The sequence below is a fragment of the Dioscorea cayenensis genome, chromosome 10 (genome assembly GCF_009730915.1).
Source record: "Dioscorea cayenensis subsp. rotundata cultivar TDr96_F1 chromosome 10, TDr96_F1_v2_PseudoChromosome.rev07_lg8_w22 25.fasta, whole genome shotgun sequence".
In the NCBI taxonomy this organism is placed as follows: Eukaryota; Viridiplantae; Streptophyta; class Magnoliopsida; order Dioscoreales; family Dioscoreaceae; genus Dioscorea; species Dioscorea cayenensis.
Window position 1 is genome coordinate 20,806,372 of NC_052480.1, and position 6,755 is coordinate 20,813,126.

General features: G+C 33.3%; 1 pseudogene; it reads right to left on the reverse strand.

The window, feature by feature from the left end:
- Window positions 1–296: 296 nt before the first annotated feature.
- On the reverse strand, window positions 297–1,685 carry LOC120270622 (annotated as a pseudogene).
- Between the last annotated feature and the right edge of the window lie 5,070 nt (window positions 1,686–6,755).

The following is a 6,755-nucleotide window of genomic DNA, read 5'->3' on the forward strand; positions in this document are numbered from 1 at the left end:
ATATGTATATATATATATATATAGTATAGCTATATATATATATACAATATCAATATTTATAATAAATAAATAAATAATAATAATAATAATAATAATAATAATTCTTGAACAGACCCTCCATTCCTCCTCCAAACCATCGAAAGATCAACACAAACAATAAACCGCCCATCTAAATATCCCCTTTTTCCCCCAAAAACAAAAAAACTCTATAAATAAAACAACAAATAAAAACAAAACAAAGAAAAAAACAAGAAAAGAAAGAAACCTCTCCCTTTCCTCTTCTGCTATGCAAAAACCTTAGAGTGAACCGAGCCGGATCACTGAACCGGGACCGGGTTCAGCAACATGGGCCCACCGGTCCATAGGCGAGCACTGGGCCTTATGAACCAACTTCCAATCCAAAGCCTGACAAGCACGTGAGCAATAGTTAACGGCGCCACAAACTGAGCACCGTCTAAACTCATGCCGTCTAGTTTCCACACGCCCACATCCCACGTGCGAGCACGGCCTCAACCCATCCGACCCAACCCCTCTCGAACCGAACCACTCGATCAGAAACCGGTTCGCCGGGTGCGGGTCGGGATTGTAGAATCACGCATCCGAAAATCCGATAAGAGAGGGCACGGGGATCCTACAAGAGGGACGGTTGCCAGTGGCTGGCGCGAAGCCAAGGCGGCGGCGAGCTCACGGGCGTTGGCGTGGAGGAGGAAGCGCCGGCCATCGGGTATGGAGCGACGGACTCCGTACCCGTCTTGGAGACAGTGGCCGAGCTCGCGGAGGGCGTCGACGTGGCCGAGAAGGGCTGCGCGGGCGCAAAGGGCGGCGCCAGCGCGGAGGTCTTTTGTCCGACTTGGAGCCGCCGCTGCCGTTGAATTGGATGATGGCTAGCGAGTAGAGAGCCGCTGGGTGTGAAGCCATGGCGGCTCGAGCCATCAACGCCGCGCCGCTCCCTCGGCTCGCTAAGCAGTAGAACCGGATCTGTGAACAATTTAAACCCTAATTATTATTATTATTATTATTATTATTATTTTTACAAATATAAAAATAAAAATTCCTCCTTTCTTTTTCCAATCTTTCAAATTTGAGAAGAAAAATGGAGTAAATTGAAGAAAAAAAAGGGGCGAACCATTCCGAGAGTGTAGCAAGACTCAAGATTGCCGGCATCGGAGCAAATCTTCAAGAATTTGTGAGCGGATTCGGACCAATTCTTAGCCCTAATCGCCATTGATTTCTTCGAAGCTTTCAACAAAACCAAAGGATTCATCCCCAACCCACTGAATCTCTTGCAACTACAACAACCCACAAACACCCCCAAAAATCAGAACCAAAAACGAAAAACCCTAAAAAAATCCATTAAATAAATAAAAAAACATTGCAGAGATCGATGGTGATGAAGATCGTACGTGAGGAGGACGTTGATGAGATCCGCCGGAGCAGCAGCGACGGTGGCGAGCTTGGAGAGGATGTAGAGAACGAGGTCGTCGTGGAGCCATTCGAACAAGTCTGGGCCAAGGTCGCCGCCGGGTTTCGATCGCTTGCGGGTCGGATCATGTCCGCATGCAGACCCGAATCCGATATCTCGTCTTCTTCTCTTGTTTCCAGTGGTGGTGCTAGTGTTCCCCTTATCGGATTCGGGTTTTTTTGGGTAGAAGGATCCGCTCCGAGTCCGCATGGTTGGCGATGAGCGCAGGAGAGGAAAGGGTAGAAGTTTATATAAACTGAAAAAACTTTTTAGAGAGAGAAAGAAAACAAAACCATATCTTTTTTAGAGAGAGAAATTTTTAGGTATTTTGATTTGATTGACTATTTTACCCCTGCGCTAAATCGCCGAAGAATCGCACGGTCATTTGGCGGGTCTGTTGCTTTCCGTGCAGGAAACCAGTACGCAGACCGTTAAAAGTGACCAAGAATCGAACATTTCCACGTGTACGGTTTTTAATAGCTTGATTTGGCGATCGAACGGATACTTTTGTTGACACGTGGATAGGTAACAAGTTCTGGGTTGGTTTTTGAAATAATATTCAGTACAACAGTTCTTACACTGGTTTTTGGGAACGGACTGTGTACTTTTTGCAAAAAGGGTCCTTGATGTTTATTCTAATTTTTTTAATAGATTTAATTAGGGTTTTTTTCTTATATTCTTGAAATTTAAAATGTATAAATTCTGTAATATCCAATTTCTAATATTTTAAGGATTTGAATGAAAAATATGTAATATTTATGAGCAAGACCATGATTTGGAGAATTTGTAAAAAATAATAATATAATTTTTAATTCTAATTAATTTGGATTTTTTTTACATTGTAGAAAAAAATACAAAAATGAGAATATGACAAAAATTAAGTGATTTCTAAAAAAATAAGAAAAAAAGGGCCATATTTTTTTGGTCATTATTTGAAAGATCCCGATTAAATAAAAGAAACTTTAAATTGATTTTTGATTTTATTCTCAAGTTCAATGTAGCAATATTGATACATAATATATGTATTAATTAAAAAAATTCAATGAATAAATCCAATTTCAATATAATAAGAATCCAGGAAATTGAATATTTAAAAAAAAATAGCTTTCTTAAATTGCTTTCTACTATTATTTTTGTATTTTTTAAAATTTTCAAGATTTCTTAACATAATAATGGTAAGTAATAATTAGTAATAATAATAGCCCATTAATACAATTTATTACTATTTTATCAACTATAATAATAAAACATTTAAAGGAATATTAAAAAATAACTTTATAAATTATAACAGGACAAGTCAAATTAATTATTCTATAGAAACAATTGAAATATTTCGGTGTTCTAAAATTAAACTCTACGAAAATTTAATATTTTATTTAAATAAATATAAATAATCTTTAAAAAAGCAATAAGTCAAATTAATTAGTATAAAGAAATAATTTAAAATTATTTTCGTATTTTTAAGATTGAATTCTACAACAAAAATTCAAAAATTCCGGTTGTCGTATTTTAGAGTTTGAGTACAATCAAAAACTTTTTGCTATAATCTATTTATAGAAAAATTTATCTTGATTACGCACACTTTTATTAATAATAAAATATTATGAATCGGATATGGTTTTGTCTCATCCTTCTACTTTATAAACAAAACAACAACCAAAGTGTGCTTTCTTAATGTCTAAAAAATTAGTTGCCTAATCAAACTCTATCAATCAAAATGCAAACAAGTCTAACCATAATTTTTTAAAAAAATTAATACAATATTATTAATTAGTCCTTAGTCATGTCATGCATAAATTGGATGCAAACTTGAATGCTTGAATTGAATTAGGTTTGGTCATACACAATGCTTGCATGGAGGATTTAAAACAAAGGAATGCAAGAAAAAGATTTCTTTGATTTCTTTGCCTTTCAGCAAATCCATGAAATATTATTGATTATAAATTAAGCCAAATATAAATGAGTTAAATTTTTGCTCCATAAAAAAATACAATATATATATATATCATTATTTTATTAATCTGAAAAAAAAATAACATTAGATAAAATGAAGTCAATTTTTTTTCTCTTTAATGGTAATTGTTCCAAATTTGAGAAATAAAATAAAATAAAATAAAAGTTGGTTAGAAAGAGTTGATTAGTTAGGCCATTAATTTAGTGCAGCTACTCACTGGCTTACCGCTAAATTTGAGGTCACAATAACATGACACCCATAACACCAACCCTTTCCCCCTTGTTATTTAATTAAGGTTCGTAATATTATTCCATGAATTATTCAAAATATAATAATATACATGAGTTGTTGAAAAATTAATAATGCAATAAATAAATAAATATAATAAAATAAAAATTAACAATGTATCATTTATAAGAGTTCGTCAATATTTCTATATATATCTCGAGATTAAAGTGAATGTATTGTCTTATTCATCATATAAACAGAGAAATTACAATACCATATATAATATCATAATTTTAGAATATATATATATATATATATATATATATATATATATATATATATATATACAAAAATATCTCATATACTATATTGGGTGATATTGTCCTTGCATCCCAACCTATTTAATTGTATTCCTTAAAAAAAATAACGAAATCCGTTGTGCGACTATATATGAGCCATATGAAATTATATATATATATATATAATTTATTCCATATTATTTTAGATTACATAGCAGAATGACTATCATCTATCGCATCTATTAGTACTCGAATGGTGAGGGTATATATTTTAGGAGAGTTAATGATGTTGTACAGTTTGTAATAAATAAAACCCAACATTGGATTAGTAATTTTGAGGTTTGGTTTCGTTAAGTCAGTCAGAATTATGTTTATTTAATAATATCAATTAAATATCTTAAAGTTCATGTTAAAATTTTCAAAAGATATATTATTAAAAAAAATTAGATATAAATTTAAAATTATTCTAATGAAAACATATACCTTATTTTTCAACTGAATTAAAAAAATACATTTTATAGTTGTTGGTATGTAAATACGTACAGATATGTGCATTATTGCATGCGTAGAGATGGGCCCACATACAGTCCACGTGTCACATCAAGGCGGCTCCGGGCCATTACGGTGATAAGGTCTCGGGATAAGCAACACACGTGGCGCTCGAGGAGACCGTTCGCGTGCGGCCTATCAGGCTTGTTCCCGCCGCTAACCTCCTTGACACGATACCCTCACGAGCTTGACACGTGTGATGACTTTCCATATCATTTCACACGTGTCACAAGATCATGAGTTGATGTCCACGTGTCCTTATCCTGGTCCCACTACACCCAACGGTCCGCGCTAGATGACAAAGCACACATGCGAGGAGTTTTTGTCCGTTTGTGATCACGTGGGTCCCACGGGATGTCGTTGAGCCGCGGTAAGATATGCCGGAGGATCAGCGAGACAGAAACGGTGTCCGCGCCGGAGAAGCAACTGGTGTGCCGGCGCTTTGAGACACGTAGCAATCTGTCAGCCGTTGATGGGGATCTCTTAAGCCAAAGCGGCGGGGATTTGGTCAACGATTTTAACGGCACGGCACGCACGGCACGGGGATTAGCTCCATCTCCGTTCGAGTTAAAACAAAGCCAGTGAAAATGACGATTATACCCCTCAACATTTTATTTATTTAATATATTATTTTATTTTATTATTATTATTTTTTTCATGAATGAATGGAGACAAACAATTTGTTTGGGACAGTGTCAAAAATCGGTAATCTAGCTTTATACTCTCACCCAAGAACACAGTTTTTACAGGCTATTTTGAGTTTATATCAAGTACATATTATTACTTACTAATATTTTATAGCTGAGAAGATTTGGGTCAGAATTATAAAAAAATTTATCTTAATTTTATTTTTTTTATGTAAGTGATGATGTGCCTCTAAAGTACGAGATGGTTGGCTTATTTTATCATATAAAAAAAATATTTAAAATTAACTAATGGAATGAGGTCAATATAAATATAAAAAAAGGGTAGTTTGGGAAAAATGAAAAGGTGAGAAACGTGGTCAATGAAGCAGTGTAGGAGAATATTGGGATCGTGTGATAATAATGATAATTCCTTGTTCTTTATTCCTAAGATTGAATAATTAATAAGTTTTAGAAAAATAAATTAATTAATTAATTTAAATTATTGAGATTTGGGGAATAAGAATAGGAATTGGAATTGGAATAGGAATGGATGTTGCTTAACGGATTGGGCTTGTTTGTTCCGTGCGTGGACAGGCGCGCCCGCACGTGATCCGGTACGCGTTAAGACGTGACCCTCAAGCCATGTCACCTTCCTTTTCAAAACTATTATTTTATTACTCTTCTAATCATGCATGCATGTATATTATGTATATTATATATATTATTATTATTATTACTTGACATGTTTGGTAGTATACCGTACAACTGCGTATTCTAAAGTTTTTTTTAAAAAAAATATAATTAAATCTTTTAGAGTTTTCCCCAAAATTTCAGACCAAAATGATTGGTTATATAATAATTGTTATCAAAATATTTATAAAGATATTAAAAAATATATATTTATTTTAATTAATTTTTGTTTGTAATGTACCGAACTATTTTAGTTTAAAATGGAGATATTTGTGTGTAGAACAGAATGAGTATATTAAGATAAATTTAAAAATAAAATTTTTATTAATATGCTTATAATCGAAAAGTATTGGTTAGATAAAAAAAATTTGAGACATTTAAAAGTTATCAAATTCAAGTTTCTTTATGTAATAGTTGTAACAATTTTTCGATTGTGGATATAGGTTTGTTATTTAAACTCTATGTTAATAGATAAAGATACCCTAGTTGTATGATAGATTTCTACATATACACATGTCTACAATGTATATAATACTAGTCATTTTTTATAAGATAAATTATTCAAAGATAATTTAACATTTATTTATAATTGAAAGACAAATTATGGGCTTTCTTCATTTATGGACGTGAATTTTTAAAAAATATAAAACTATCCAAACAGAAAGTCGTAAATGCAAAATGAGGAGGAAGCAAATAGTAATAATATAAGTTACTAAGAGAGGAAAAAGAAAAACAAAAAATGTGGAAAAGTTGATGTGATATGTCGGTGTGCCTAACGACGTCCACTCTTGTCTACTCCGGAACTAGCACGGCTCTCCTCTCACGTCCTTGTCACGTGCGCTCTATAGTCAAACCCCTTTGACTCTTTTATCTCCCAAAATAACCCCGGTCCAGTTCAGCACCATCTATGTTAGTTTTTATTTTTTATTTTTTTAAACTCATCCATT